Here is a 17192-nt window from a genome sequence, read left to right on the forward strand (position 1 = left end):
GGCCCAAAATAATTACGCTTTTGATGAGTAACTTGTTAGTTTTTACTTTGAACCCTGTTGTTGTCGTTTAGTTGCTAAGTCGCATCTGACTCTTTGCGATCCCATGAGCTATAGCCCACCAGGCTCCTGTGTCCATGGGATTTCCCAGGCAATACTGGATTGGGTTGCCATTTCCTTCTCCAGGGGAGCTTCCCAACACAGGGATCAAATCCTCGCCTCCTGCATTGGCTGGCGAATTCTTTACCAGAGACACAAGGGAAGCCCTGGTAATCACTGTAAATAGTATAATTTTGTTTTCCTCTTCGTATTGACTGCTATAAAGTTTGGAGTAAAATGTATGGCCTGTCCCTGGCAAGTGGTTTTGAAAATATTTCTATTCAGGAAGGAGGGGCCAGAAGTATTGAGGTGAGAGAGAAATATGAGATCAAGAGATGGTGATCAGGGGGACTTCCCTGGTGGTTCAGTGGCTAAAACTCTGTGCTCCTAATGCAGGGGACCTTGGTTCAATCCCTGGTCAGGGCTCCCACATGCTGCAACTAAAGATTCTGCATGATACAACCTGGTGCAGCCAAATAAACAAATTTTAAAAAAGGGAAATGGTGATCAGGGAATTCCCTGGCAGTTCAGTGATTAGGACAGAGTGCGTTCACTGCTGAGGCCTGGGCAAAAAAAAAAAGAGAGAGAGAGAGAGATGGAGATCAAACACCCAGATCCAGAGTTGAAACTTAATAGATAAGATGAAGTACAGTTAGTCACAGGGTTGCTACTGGCCCTTTAAGAACTCATTCCTCCCTAAATATAATGGGATTAATCTTTTTAAAAAAAAAAAAAAACAAAAAACCTCAATGCCCCAAGAAAGAAAAAGAAAGGGGAAGGAAGTACAAGGTTATAGCTAGAAATTTATTATTACTATTTTTTAAAATTATTTATTTATTTATGACTGCAGGAGGTCTTTGTTAACTGTGTGCAGGCTTTCTCTAGTTGTGGAGAGCAGGTGCTCTCTCTAGTTCCCGTATGCGGGCTTCTCACTGCACTGGCTTCTCTTGTTGAGGAGCACTGGCTCTAGGCTTCAGTAGTTGCAGTTCCCAGGCTCTAGAGCTCAGGCTCAGTAGCTGTGGCCCACAGGCTTAGTTGCCCCCCGGCGTGCTGCATTTTTCCAGATCAGGGATTGAACCTGTGTCCTTTACATTGGCAAGTGGATTCTTAACCACTGGACCAGCAGGGAAGTCCTAGAATTTTTAAATTAAGAGTTCCTGCCAATGTTTTCACGGTGTATACACCGTACCCAGAAATTAAGTCCCAAGTGGAGGACCAGCTGCAACAACTGGCAGCCTGAATATCATAGATGCTTTCTAAAGTGACTGCCTCTTTTTATGACAAAAAGTACCAAAGATAAAACCTCTACCCAAACAGAGTTCCAGCTCTATCTTCCAAACAAAACCCGTGTCTTCAAGATTCAAATTCAAGTGAACATTTTTCAAAACTTACTAATTTTATCCTGAATCCAATAAAGAATACTGTTTCAAGTTTACTGTGTTAGGGTTATTTGCTCTACCAAAAAGTGTCCATTCTGACTTAATTTAGCACCCCATGGGCTCTGTGTTAAAAGCATTCACCTTTTTCCATCTTATTACCAATGTCACTCTGGATCATAGAGAGAAACTAGGAGAAACAAAACAACAGTGACCCAAATATAACCCAGGCTCATGTAGGGAGTCTGAACTCAGTAAATTCTCAAACACAAAGCAAGAGGACTTACTGAATTCAAATAAGAGATAGCCTTACTATTCTGATAGGGAACCAAAATAATTAACCAAGCCAGGTATTTTTTTCTGGTCAGCTCACTCATATCATCCCTTCTTATACTGTGTGTGAGAAGCAGAAATTCCAATCTAAATTCAGTCAGATATATCCTTACAAGTAGAAAGGGGCATTTCAGGGAAGCTGAGGTACTGCTGAGTTGGAACTGGCCCTTCTCCTATAGCTGTTTTAAAGACTGAGCTATTGTTCACATCCAACACTGTTCAATGTAAGAGTCTCATGTATATTCCCAACAGGACCTAAACCATGCCACTTTTTAAAAATACTTCTTTAACAGTTATTTTCTCAGAAGTCTTTTCCCTGGAGTGATGGAAAGGAGGCTGATAGTGAGCAACGAAGATCACAGTTTGCAAAAAACCCAAATAACTGCCTCTTTTTTAAAATGAATTACCACACTAAGATGTTAACCGTTCTCAGGCCAATCTGATTTTCCAAGGGAATGTAAGGTAACAGTAAGGCAAAAAGGAAAGCAGGAGCCTTCTGGTGACTTTCCTGACTTTCACTGCCATGTGACTGATGGCAGGATGAAAAGCAGAGCCTGGGGGCTTTCAGGCGATGGTAGATTAATAATGACATGGCCTTGACTTCCCAGAGGTAAAGGTTATGAAACACTCCAGGGTGAGTGGGCTTCTAATTTCATACTCTCAGAGTGAATGACAGCAACTGATGGTTTTTCTCTCAGAAACACTTCAATGCTTAAACACACAGCTGTCACCTCCCTGCCCCAGTTTCTGATATTCATTTGAACATGTTTATTCCTGAGCCTTTATGCCAGTCAGTCCACAGAACTTGAGGTGGTCCTAAAGACCAATGCACAGAGCCTAAGCAGGACTAAAAGTGAAGGACTGGACTAGCAGAGGGTATGCCATGATCTTAGCACACACAGAGTAAAGAGATACTCCAATGTGCCTGCCACACACGTACACACAACACATCTCCCAATACTACAATCTTACTTACTCTCAATAATCTTTTAGCTATTAAGATCAGAATCAACTTTCTAGGGCTAGAAGGGTGCCAAGAACTGTAAAACTACACCAGAAGTAGAGATGACCAAGAACTTTATCTCCTCATATCTTTACAGTATCTAAAGCCCCAGTAGAGCTCAAACCAAATACTCTCCTGAGTCACCAGCTCCCATCACTTTTTCTCTTGTCCAAATCAAGCTTCTCCCCCAACCCCCACTCTTTTCTAACCCCCGAGGAGGAGGTCGTCTCGGTCTTGCTCTAGCTGATTGTAGGACAAAGCAAGGAACGTGGAGGAAATGAAGGCTTCACACTTGAGACCCCTGGAAGCCAAATTTCTATTAAAATCCCAACCTCCCTCACTTAAAAGCCAGGAAGCTGCTGCTCTTAAGGATAAGTGATGCAGAGCTTGGCAGAAATGTCAAGAAGTCAGTAGAGGGAAGCTAAAAACTTCTGAGGGGAAGCAAATTCTGTCTTAACTAAAATACACAGAGAATGAAGGACTACAGTTACCTGAGCATTCAAAAATTTACAATGAACACTAGGAAAACAGTTTCTTTTCCCCTGAGATATTTTAAAAGACAGATTTCTGGCTTCACCCCAACTTATAAAATCTGAATCTCAAAAGGAAGAGCCTAGGGAATTGTAAGAGACCCCTGGTAACTTTTACATGCAGCAACAGTTGGGAGTAATTGCAAATAGCTTTGAGACAGTACAGACCAACAAAACAAAACAAACAAAAACCCCCCAATCTCCCAGCCTCAACAACAAAACCTCACAAAACCAAACAAGGCTGCCAGTCCACTCCAAATTTTCCCCCAAAGTACTAGGGGCCTTCCAAAAAAGCTTTTGCTTCCTACAAACAGGTTATCTCAGTTGCAGGAATGTGAAGGGAAAATGAAAGGAATCACAGCTGACTCTAAGGGACACGAGTCATGCTGCCTTCTTAGAAATGAAATAGAGGAGCAGACACTCTTACCAGTGCAGTTCAATACAGGAAGAACATGCCAAAACAAGATCAGGGAACACCTCAGGCATGTGGGGAAAAGAGAGGCAAACAGGTTCAAGCACACAAAGGTTTTGTTTTGTTTTTTTTCTATAGAACTGATACAGAGGAAGTTTCAATGAAGTGGAGAACAGACAGAACAGATGCTCTTGTCTTAAGGCTCATATGTTTTGCTTGTTCATTTAGAGCACTAAAGAGATCCATCATATAAAACCTCTCATCTTGTGCATCTGTTCATTTCCAGTTGCTCTTCCTCCTGAAACATTTCATACCCAAGCATGAACAGGATAGTAAAAACTCTAAAACTGCCTCCTCTACTCTATACCTGAATAAACTTCTCACCCAATAAATACTTTCTAATACCCAGACACCAAGTATTTCAAAAATGATCTCCTTCTCAATAAGGTATCTTCACTAATAGGGATTTTTTTTTTAAATATATTTTATTTGTTTTATTTGGCTGCACTGGGTCTTAGTTGCAGCATGTGGGATCTCATTCCCTGACCAGGGATCAAACCTGGGCCCCATGGACTGCAAACGCAGTGTCTTAGCCACTAGCCCACCAGGGATGTCCCACTGCTAGGGATTTAAAGATTCAATGTATATATAAAATCCCAATGTGGGACACTCTGAAAATACATTTCTATATCTGTCCCAACAATCTGCTCTGGGGATGAGAAGGTAATGGGTTAAAATATTATCTTAAAAAATATGAGAAAAGAGTAGTAAAGGAAAGGGAAGAGAGGAAGGAAGTTAACATTTTCTAAATCTTAACAAGGGACTTTAGATTTCATTAAAAACAGGGTCTTTGCTAGTTTGCAAACATCACTACCAAGGATCTTCCTATAAAACATCTCATGATCTGATTCCCATTCCCAACTCCAAAATCTATAGGATTTTCTTTGACCCGATTCAGCTTTCAGGCATAAAAAGCAACTTTACTATTTTGGTGAGTACATAAGAAAATGAGCTATGTAATTATCAAACCTTACTTGAATCAAACCCATTTGTATTCTTTAAAATGTTACCACTCCTTAGCAATGTTAACCCAACAAACAGTATTACTCAAGTATTAAAATACATCTTAAATATTCCTATAATGCTACTGCTCTCACATCATGAAGAACTTCTGAACACTAAAATTACATATCCTCCCAAGAATTAATAACACAAACACATAACAAAATCCCCGCGAAACAAACAAACAAACATCAACCCCCTCCTTTTTCCGTCCATACAGATTTTGAAAGACTGACAGATTTGGATTCAGACAGTTAGTTCACATTTCCCCCGAGCCAGGGAGAGTATCTATGGCTTCCCAAGTGGCTCAATGATAAAGAATCCACCTGCCAATACAGGAGATGGGTTTAATCCCAGGGTTGAGAAGATCCCCTGGAGAAGGAAATGGCAAAACACTCCAGTATTCTTGCCTAGGAAATCCCATGGAGAAAGGCCTGGTGGGCTGCAGTCCATGGGGTCACAAAGAATCAGAGAGGACTGAAGGACTGAGCAGGCATAGGGAGACTGGACAGCCATTACTCTGCTTAAGACAGCCAGGCTAGCTTACTGGTCACCCCAAAATTAAGACATACAACTAGACATACAATCAGGTATGATTTACAGATGGGTTTTAAAAATCTTATGCTACTAAGAGTGGCACCTTTTAAAAAACTGGCACTCAGGGACCTCCCATGTGGTCCAGTGGTTAAAACTCTGTGCTTTCACTGCAGGGGGCATAGGTTTGATCCCTGGTTGGGGAACTAAGATGACATGTGCTGTGAGGCACAGCCAAAAAAATTTTTTTAGTAAATAAAAATTAAAAACTGGTATTCAGAGAATGATCTCACCTCAAGAACTTGGTTGGCAAAAACAGTTAAAGGTATTTAAAAGTAAAGCAGACTCAAAAGAATGTAGTATTCCCCTCCTCTTCCAGAGTTTGTTTACTCCTGGGGCAAAGACTAAGGGGGACCACAGAGAGGCATAAAACTTGTTTTTTATCAAAGTCATCAGTTCTGACATGTTAGAAAAAGGAATGCGAAGACATTAGTGGGGGTGGGGTATCAAGCATAGTAAATAAAAAAGACTGAGTTTTTCCTTACTACAAACTTTCATACCTCTAGTTCTTTGGGTTCAAATGAAATTAATGAAATAAGAGAAAAATAAAGTGAAATGGTACAAGATTCCACACACCTTAGGGAAGTATAACCCTCTATTAGAAACTTCTCAAAAATCCAATTTACAGTGAACAGAGCAAAACATTAACCATAAGTGTTGACACAGCACCAAAAATTTCATCTTGCTTCCCCCAATTTTTAAAGTTTTTCCTCTAAAATACTCAATTTATACTCCTAACATTTCTTCACAATTTTCTTCTCATCCATAGCCAGGGAAAAAGTGTCTGTCTGAGGTTTAGGGCACAGAGGGAGGGTAGAAGTTGAGCAAAGAAAAACTTGACTCCTATTTCTCTAGTTAAAATTAGAATACATTTTCAACAGTCCTGGGCAGGAGAAAAATTCCATTCTGCCTCTTTGCTCTTCCAAATTTCTATAGCCAAGTGGTTCAATGGCACACATAATGACATCATTGATTGGAACCATAATAGAAGGGAGTGAGAAGAGTGGGTTGGGGGGGAAGTGGGAAGGAGGGAGGTAAAGATGTATTTGTGTTACAGACAAAAGACAAGTTCTGTTCCTCAGCAGGGACAAATGAAGAACCAGATGAGGGGATAAACTGAGGTCAGAGAGTTTTCCCTATTGTTTCCTCTTTAAACAGCTCCTTTACCACTCCCTCAAGGTTCGTTCCAATGGACGGGTATAGAAATGGACGGGTATAGAAGCAGCATGTGTTTTTTATCTTAAAGGAGGAGGCAGAAGAAAAAAAAAAAACAAATATTTATTTTTAAATTATTATGAATTAGAAGGGGATTTCGGAGAAGGCAATGGCACCCCACTCCAGTACTCTTGCCTGGAAAATCCCATGGACAGAGGAGCCTGGTGGGCTGAAGTCCATGGGGTCGCTAAGAGTTGAACACGACTGAGCAACTTCACTTTCACTTTCCACTTTCATGCATTGGAGGAGGAAATGGCAACCCACTCCAGTTTTCTTGCCTGGAGAATCCCAGGGATGGGGGAGCCTGGTGGGCTGCCGCACTCTACGGGGTCGCACGGAGTCGGACTCGACTGAAGCGACTTAGCAGCAGCAGCAGCAGAAGGGGATTTAAAGGATTGGTTAGATTTTGGTTGGGGTCCAAAAGCTTCCAGAAATGCTGAGGACTATGTTTGGTTAGTCTTGGCTTTTCTGAAATTCATCTTCTCTTGACAGCCACTCTCAACTGCCATCTCTTTCTAATATATAACCTGTTCTTATCTTTTCTTGTTGATTCATGTAAGTTAAAATAATATAATTTTTCAAGTGGAAGAAGCATTTTTTGGGAAACTGACAATCTAGGATGGAGGATGAAGGGAGGGAAATTTTCCCCCAAAGCCCTTTATCAATGAAATACAATGACTGAGAGGATCTATACTGACATTTTTTCTATCTACAATCCTACTACTTGCATTTTTCTTGATCTCATGGGGCACCCTGAGAAAAGGAAATAGAGGATTAAGTTTGCACTTGGCCCAATTACTGTTGCTTAAGTATATGTGGATAGAAAGAATCCAAGCCTACTCAGCATGTTACTTTCCCAACTTACCCTGGGATCTAATCTTTTACTCCTTAAAAAAAAAAAAATCCTACTAAATTCCTCACCATAGCTTATGGTTTCTCAGAGCTCTTATAGTTTCAATGTCATATGCATTGTCCCACAGTTCTTCCTTTGTATTTTTTTGGGGGGGAGGGATGCTGTGCGGCACATGGAATCTTACTTAGCTCCTCAAACAGGGACTGAACCATGACCCCTGCACTGGAAGCATACAGCCTTAAACCACTGAACCCCCAGGGAAGTCCTTCCTTTGGAAAAGGTTTGTATACACATGCCTAAACTCTAACAAATCCCAATTAAAAACTCTAAGAAGGCTGGTGACCAAATTCTTCTTTTTTGTTCTTTGTGGCCATGTCATGCAGCTTGTGGGATTTTAGTTCCCTGACTAAGGATTTGAGCCTAGGCCCCCGACAGTGGAAGCGTGGACTCCTAACTACTGGACCACCAGGGAATTCCCTAAAATTCTAAATCTATAGTGTGAACTTCCTTCTCTCCATATCCAACTGACTAACCTCTGTATCAAAACCCACTGCTCAAAGGGAGAAACAGACATTCATTTATTTCAGATGGTGGAAGGGAATCGTGATAGAATCAAATAGGCCTCCCAGAAGAGCATGAATGGAGACAAGCCATAATGAAGTCTGTATGCTACAAGACACTGGTGTCCTCTTATAGGTGGAACTGACTCTTTGTCCCAACTTTCTCTTTGATATCTCAACACATTTCAGTGACAAGTTCCTCAAAAACAAGGCAGGTTCAATCTCTCTCTCATTCTGAAGTGGTTCATCCCCACCAACAGTGAGCAAAAATAAAGAATTATACAAATGATTCATGAAACTTATCACTGCAGCCACCCATGATTCTTCCAGCTACCAGCTCCAGCAACAAGAAGACAGTCAGTAGAGGAGTATTTGTTTTCAAGCTTTTTATATCCTAAAACTGTATAACACAGAATATTCACAGTAAAGAAAACTGGCAAAACCCACAAATATGGAAAAAGTAGCCTTTAGGGTTTACAGGTCCCTTAAGATAACTCATGAGGACAGTTACCTATATGAAGAACTACAAGTAGTGAAAACTCAGCAGAATCTTAGTAGAAAAGAAAGGAAGATGTACTAACGTCAATATTTACTACTACTAATCAAGAATCAAGAAGCTATAACATGCCCCTCACACTGTCAGGAAGGGAGAAAAATGTAAACCACACTCCAGTTTTCTGCTTAGTGCCTGGGCCAGATATTTTTGTTTCTTTGTAGTATTTACCTAGTTGGATTTTCTGCAACTTCCTAAAGCATCAATTTTCACTTTTCCAAACATGTTAATGTTTGAAAACAAACAAAAACTATAATCCATTCAAATCAGCTACATCAGTTAATAACACATTTCTAAGCCCAGACTTAATGTACTATGACCATCATATATTAACTGAGCTGGCTTCCCATCTATTTCCCTTATCCATTCCTTTTAGAGATGAATTTCTTATATGCCAGGCCAAGTCCTTCACCAAGAGGACTGATCTAAACACTATTTCTCTTAGGAGGCTTGGAAAACTAACTGAAAGGAAAAAAAAACACAACCAGTCAAGCACAAGACTGAAAACTTAGCTGGTGATCAATCAGAACCAACTAGGCAGAGGTTATTTATCTGGGTTTTGTTTCGTTTGAGGGGGTAGGAGGTTTCTCAGCCCAGAGTCACTGTGAGGCTTATAGGAGAAAAGGCATGCCATTCTATCCTCTAATAGTCCAAAGAGTTGGAAGGGACAATTTACAGCCTCTTGTGTAAAAAATGTCTATAAATGCCAGTGCCATTCTTTGCCCTGTCACTTCCCATTATCCTAAACCAATAGGATTCTATTCACTGAGACCTGAGCTAGAAACATGAATGGACAGGCCTTTCTTGAGCAGGGGGAAAGAGGGAAGATGACTGGAGGGGGGAGCCAGACTTCTTTAAGTTTCTGTGTATTGCCTAACATGTATACTGTTGTTGTTTAGTCACTAAGTCATGTCCACTCTTTGCGACCCCATGGACTGCCAGGCTCCTCTATCCATGGGATTTCCCAGGCAAGAATACTGGAGTGGGTGGTAACTTCCTTCTCCAAGGTATTTTCCTGACCCAGGGATCAAACTCACATCTTCTGCACCTCAGATTCTTTACGTAACACTGAGCCACCTGGAAAGCATACAGTATACTTGTGGACCTGAAAGCTGAAATACGTGAGCTGTCAAGCAGAAATCAGCCTATAACTGATAGCAGATACTCAAATTCTCAAATTTATAACATGCTGGAGATGGTCAGATTGTGACAGTTAAAAAAAAAAAAATCTGTCACAAACACTATGCTCACTCCTCTCACAGATTCTATCATATCCACTGGTTTACAGTGGAATCTGCTGGAGAGAAAACAGGATGCAACAAGAACCTCAAGCTGGATCAAGGAAACACAAACTCTATGCGATGAGACAATAGGAGGTGGGTCTCTCATTGCCCCTTCTAGGAAACTAGGATGAAGAGGCGGTATTTCCACACCACCTACTAACCTCCATTATCTGTACCGTATCTGTGCCGAGAGATCTATAAAACTTAAAAGACAAATGACCAAATTACAAAGGAGGAGGCGATACTGGAACCCAGGACCCCAGGATGAAGTGAACATAACTGCTAATCTGGTTGTTTCATAAATACAAATTTAATCATATCACTAACCTCTGGCCAACCAAATACTAGGTTGCAAATCATTTCTCGTGATAGAGAACTGTTAAATACAACACTTTGAACCAAACAACTGTTACAGAAAATGTAGCTGGTTGCAATTTTAGGATCTGGGTCCAGGACACTTAAGTCCTAGAAAAAAAGTTACTTGAAAAAAACAACACTTCCTCTTCTTGGACTTCCCTGGTGGTCCAGTGGTTAAGAATCTACCTGCCAATGCAGGGGACACAGGTTCAATCCCTGGTCCAGGAAAATTCCACATGCCATGGGGCAATAAAGCCCATGCACCACAACTACTATCTCTGCTAGTTCACCAGAAATACTACAGGCTCTCATCTGTGTTTTAGAGCCTGAGAGCCACAACTACTGAAGACCCCAAGATGAGAAGTCTGTGCACCACAACTAGAGAGGAGCCCCTGCTCGCCGTAATCAGAGAAAGGTCAAGCAGCAATGAAGATCCAGTGCAGCCACAAATAACTTAACCCTTCTTATTTCATTGCATTTCCTCTAATTTCTCTCCTCCAACAAATTCACTCTGAAACTGTTTATATTCTACAAGTACTAAAACATTCTGGGCAATGGAAACAGTGGTCCAAATAAGTGGTCTGATAAAGGATTTCTATGCTACTTTCAAGTATGAAAGCTGTGTGGGAGATAAAAGCTAGACTTGAGTTGTCCAATGCACATGTGGCTATTTAGATTTAAAACAATTAAAAATTCAGTTCCTAGTCACATTAACTACATTTCAGGTGATAACTACATGTAACTACTGACAAGTATAGAGGCATACCTTGATTTATCATGCTTTGATTTATTGTGCTTCACAGATAGCATACTTTTCACAAACTGAAGGTCTGCAGCAACCCTGTGTTAAGCAAGTCTACTGGAGCCATCTTTCCAACAGCATTCACTCACTTCATGTCTGTGTCACATTCTGGTAATTCTTACATTTCAAACCTTTCTATCGTTGTTATTATATTTGTTATAGCGATCTGTGATCAGAGATCTCTGATGTTACAGTAGTAACTGTTTTGGGGCACCACAAACCATGCCTATATAAGACAGTCACCTTAATAAATATATGTGCGCTGACTGCTCCACCCACAGGCCATGGCCATTTCCTTATCCCTTCCTCTTCCTGGGCCTCCCTATATCCTGAGACACAGAAATATGGAAATTAGGCCAACTAATAACCCTACAATGGCACCTAAGTGTTCCAGTGAAAGGAAGAATTGTACATCTCTTACTTTAAATCAAAAGTTAGAAAGACATGTCAAAAGCTGAGACAGACCAAAAGCTAGGCCACTTACACCAAGCAGTTAGCCAAGATGTGAATGCAAAGGAAAAGTTCTTGAAGGAAATTAAAAGTGCTACTCCAATGAACATTAGAATAAAAAAGCAAAACAGCATTATTGCTAATATGAACAAAAAATTCAAGTGGTCTGGCTAGAAGATCAAAAAGCCATCAGTTCAGTTCAGTTGCTCAGTCGTGTCCAACTCTGCAACCCCATGAATTGTAGCACGCCAGGCCTCCCTGTCCGTCACCAACTCCCGGAGTTCACTCAAACTCATGTCCATCGAGTCGATGATGCCATCCAGCCATCTCATCCTCTGTCGTCCCCTTCTCTTAAATCAAAGCCTAATCCAGAGCCAAGTGCTAACGCTCTTCAAGTCTATTAAGGCTGCTGAGACAGGAAACAAAGCTGAAGAATTCTGAAGCTAGAGAGCTTGGTTCCTGAGCTTTAAGGAAAGAGCCACATCCATAACATACAAGTACAAGGAGCAGCAAATGCTGATGTAGAAGCTGCAGCAAACTATCCATATATATATATATATGATAACTAATATATATATATAAAACAATTAATGAAGATGACTACATCAAATAGATTTTCTATATATATCCATATATATATATAACTAACTATATATGATAACATATATATATATAAAACAATTAATGAAGATGACTACATCAAATAGATTTTCTATGTAGATGAAACAGCCTTATATTGGAAGAAGATCCCATCTAGGACTTTCACAGCTAGAGAAGAGGTTAATGGCTTCAAAGTTTCAAAGGACAGGCTGACGCTCTTGTTAGGAGGCTAATGCAGCTGGTGAATTTACGTTAAAGCTAATGCTCATTTACCATTCTGAAAATCCTGGGGCTCTGCCTGTGTTCTGTGTATCGACCAACAAAGCCTGTATGACAGCACATCTGCTTACAACACAGCTTACTGAATAATTTAAGTCAACTGTTGAGACCTACTATTCAGGAAAAAAGATTACTTTCCAAGTATTTCTACTCCTTGACAATGCACCTGGTCACCCAAGAGCTCTGACAGAGATGTAAAGTGAGATTAATGTTTCCACTCCCTCTCATACAACATCCATTCTGCAGCCTATGGATCAAGGAATAATTTCAACTTTCAAGCCTTATTTAAGAAATTCTTTTCATAAGGCCACATGTAGTGATTCCTTTGATGAATCTGGGCAAAGCAAACTGAAAAGCTTCTAGAAATGATTCACCATTCTAGATGACATCAAGAACATTTTGATTCATGGAAAGAGGTAAAAAAATCAACATAACAGGAGTTTGGAGAAAGTTGATTCCAACACTCATAGGTGACTCTGAGAAGTTCAAGACTTCAGTACAGGAAGTTAACTACAGATGTGGTGGAAACAGCTAAAGAATCAGAATTAGAAGTGGAGCCTGAAGACGGGACTGAATTGCAGAAAATCGGTAAAACTTGAATGGATGAGGAGTTGCTTATGGATGAGCTAAGAAAGCAGTTTCTTGGGATTTCCCTGGTGGTTCAGTGGTTAAGAATCTGCCTGCCAATGCAGGGGACACAGCTTCAATTCCCTGTCCAAGAACTAAGATCCTATATACTTTGGGGCAACTAAGGTATGCCACAACTACTGAGCCCACACTCTAGAACCAGTGCTCTGCAACAAAAGAAGCCACAATGAGAAGCTTGCGCACCACAACTAGAAAAAGCTCTCAAGCAGCAACAAAGAGCCCAGGTGCCGCAATGAAGACCCAGGACAGCCAAAATAAACTTTTTAAAAAAAGAAAGTGATTTCTTGAGATGAAATATACTCCTGGTTAAAATGCTGTGAATACTGCTGAAACGACAACAAAAGATGAAACTTAGTTGATAAAGCAGCAGTTGGGTTTGAAAGCACTGACTCCAATTCTGAAAGAACTTATTCTGTAGGCAAGATATTAAATAGCACTGCACAGTACAGATAAACAATGTGGCAAACCTCATTGTTGTTTTAAGAAACTGCCTAGCAAATATATTTGTCTATAACTCCACACACAATCACAGAAAACTAACAAATCTAATCACATGGACCACAGCCTTGTCTAACTCAATGAAACTATGAGCCATGCCTGTGTAGGGCCATCCACGATGGACAGGTCACGGTGGAGAGTTCTGACAGAATGTGGTCCACTGGAGAAGGGAATGGCAAACCACTTCAGTATTCCTGCCTTGAGAAACCCATGAACAGTATGAAAAAGCAAAAAGACAGGACACTGAAAGATGAATTCCCTGGGTCGGTAGGTGTCCAATAAAGATTGAAGGCAAGAGAAGGGGACACAGAGGATGAGATGGTTGGATGGCATCACCAACTCAATGGACATGAGTTTGACTAAACTCTGGGAGTTGGTGATAGACAGGGAGGCCTGGCGTGCTGCAGTCCATGGGGTCACAAAGAGTCGGACACGACTGAGGGACTAAACTGAACTGACAACTCCACACAGCATATGATTTATATTTTATTATATAAATGTTAAACCACATGTAATATTTCCTTCATGATAGCACTTTTTTTAAGCAATAAAGTACTTTTCAATTTAGGTATGTACACTACTTATTTGTGACTCACTTTATTGCAATATTCACTGTACTGTGGTGGTCTGTAACTGAATTCACAATATTTCTGAGGTATGCCTGTATTAGATAACAGATTATTCAATAGAACAACACTGTGTAGAATGTTTCCATCATCACAGAAAGTTCTATGGAACAGTGGTGCTCAGCAAAAAACAGCAAGGACATTTTCTCGTGCATTTTACTGGTTTATGAGGCAAATTAGAGCAAACCATTGCTAATAGGATAATTCTGAAAATCAGGATTTATGATCAACGCAAATGGAATCTATACTCAAAGAGAACATCTCAGAAAGTCACAAGTTTACAAGAAAAGTGGTCCTCAGAAGAAACCATATATAGTATAGTGCTACTCAAAATGTAGTCTGCCTCCTAATGCTTGACCCCCAGACTGTTACCAGCCTGCAATAAGTTCAAAAACCATTTAAAAACTTCCAAAGTAATTTAACTTGTCTTTGACATTTTTACTTTACAAAAGTACCTCTCTACAATGAATGGGAAAATTTTAAAAACTAGACTTTCACCACAGAACTTGCGAAGCACTACTCTAGAACACAAGTGTGACAACGAATGTTAGAACAGAGCTCATACAGAGTTCTCCCAACTACATTATCTCATTTTAACTCCTTAGAATTTAAAATGGGAACTAAAATCTTATCAATTATCAACTGAAACAGAGGTTAATTGACTCAAAGTGATAAAACCTGAACTGAAAACTAAGGAAGAAAACTACACTTTATATTGAGGGTCAAAGTGTCACTATGTTCAGTCAGTTCAGTTCAGTCCTCAGTCGTATCCGACTCTTGGCGAGCCCATGAATCGCAGCACGCCAGGCCTCCCTGTCCATCACCAACTCCCGGAGTTCACTCAGACTCATGTCCATCGAGTCAGTGATGCCATCCAGCCATCTCATCCTCTGTCATCCCCTTCTCCTCCTGCCCCCAATCCCTCCCAGCATCAGTCTTTTCCAATGAGTCAACTCTTTGCATGAGGTGGCCAAAGTATTGGAGTTTCAGCTTCAGCATCATTCCTTCCAAAGAAATCCCAGGGCTGATCTCCTTCAGAATGGACTGGTTGGATCTCCTTGCAGTCCAAGGGAAGGAGTCTTCTTCAGTCCAAGAAGAGTCTTCTCCAACACCACAGTTCAAAAGCATCAATTCTTTGGCGCTCAGCCTTCTTCACAGTCCAACTCTCACATCCATACATGACCACAGGAAAAACCATAGCCTTGACTAGACGGACCTTTGTTGGCAAAGTAATGTCTCTGCTTTTGAATATGCTATCTAGGTTGGTCATAACTTTCCTTTCAAGGAGTAAGCATCTTTTAATTTCATGGCTGCAGTCACCATCTGTAGTGATTTTGGAGCCCAGAAAAATAAAGTCTGACATTGTTTCCACTGTTTCCCCATCTATTTCCCATGAAGTGATGGGACCGGATGCCATGATCTTCGTTTTCTGAATGTTGAGCTTTAAGCCAACTTTTTCACTCTCCTCTTTCACTTTCATCAAGAGGCTTTTTAGTTCCTCTTCACTTTCTGCCATAAGGGTGGTGCCATCTGCATTTCTGAGGTTATTGCTATTTCTCCCGGCAATCTTGATTCCAGCTTGTGCTTCTTCCAGTCCAGCGTCTCTCATGATGTACTCTGCATATAAGTTAAATAAGCAGGGTGACGATATACAGCCTTGACGTACTCCTTTTCCTATTTGGAACCAGTCTGTTGTTCCATGTCCAGTTCTAACTGTTGCTTCTATGTTAGGGAATTGCAATTATTTATTACAATTATTTATTCTCCACAACACGGTGTTAGGTATTACTCCTAGTTTTATAGATGAGGAATAAAGAAGTTCAGTAATTTGCTCAAAATTAATAAATATATCTTTTCATGTTTTACTCAGCATCCTGTGGAGGCTGAAAACAGGTCAAATATAGAGAAAGACTCCAGAGAAGGGAAAAGACTGATGTCCTTGCATGAGTTAGGTGGACAGCACAGAGCAACACACAAATTCCTCTCAGGAATGGGTCTATATGAGCTAAGTAGTAGGAGATACAATGTCCAATTTTGTTAATTTTGATTGAACATATAATGTATGGCTGTTAGCATAACTGATGCCATCTTGGATCCATTCAGCTCCTCCTGTCCTTCCACTGACCCTACCTAGAGCTGTACTGTTTAGTAAATCTCTTCTCTGTCATCAAGGACTTTGTAGTTAATATTGTTTAATGATCATGAGGTCTAGGTGGCCTTTGTGTTATTCAGTCTCTGAAACAATGAAGGCTTTCAATGATGTATTCTCGGCATCCATGAGACTAGTTACCCATTTATAACCTTGACTTGGAAATATACTTCCTGTTTCCAAGCATGTACCCTCAAACCCCGGGTTAACTAAATACAAAAAAAGCCCCAATGGCCCCTCCACAGTATAGAGTACAGCTGCCAATACTTTGAGGTAGCAAAATGCAACCTTATCCTATCTGCTACCTGATCTTACCTGTAAGTAAGTTACACTAAATAAACTAATCCACCTATTATATGCAGCTGCTTCATTTTTCAGTATCATGATACCATCTCAGTTCAGTGGGTACCTTTTGTACCTCTGCCTTCCAACACACAAACTAATACAATTCCCTAGAGGAGTGCAGTTATTGCTGAGATTCTCAGATACTGAGGCCTCATATACAAAAGGAGACAAGATGAAAATCAGGGCCACAGATAAAAGGCACCCTTTCCCCTGACCATCTAACAAAACACAAATGACTTTTGGTTTATAGTAACTCTTCCCAATTAAGCTATATGGTGGTTTAAGAATTATATATTCTGCCTCCCTCTCAACTCCCTTATTTCAGTCCACATAAACCACCAAATACTCCTACTGAATACCTATGGTCTCAGAATCAAGTTGGGCAAAAAGACATGATGTTGGGTGGGAAGATTTGGGATAATGGCATTGAAACATGTATAATATCATGTATGAAACGAGTCGCCAGTCCATATTCGAGCACGATACTGGATGCTTGGGGCTGGTGCACTGGGACGACCCAGAGGGATGGTATGGGGAGGGAGAAGGGAGGAGGGTTCAGTATGGGGAA

General features: G+C 40.6%; 1 protein-coding gene across 2 annotated transcripts in view; it reads right to left on the minus strand.

Moving 5' to 3' along the window:
• The window catches only part of SARNP (SAP domain containing ribonucleoprotein), a 49682-nt gene that overhangs the window by 9806 nt on the left and 22684 nt on the right, over positions 1-17192 (minus strand). The gene's annotated exons all lie outside the window — the stretch shown is intronic.

Source organism: Bos indicus x Bos taurus, chromosome 5 (genome assembly GCF_003369695.1).
Source record: "Bos indicus x Bos taurus breed Angus x Brahman F1 hybrid chromosome 5, Bos_hybrid_MaternalHap_v2.0, whole genome shotgun sequence".
Lineage (NCBI taxonomy): Eukaryota > Metazoa > Chordata > Mammalia > Artiodactyla > Bovidae > Bos > Bos indicus x Bos taurus.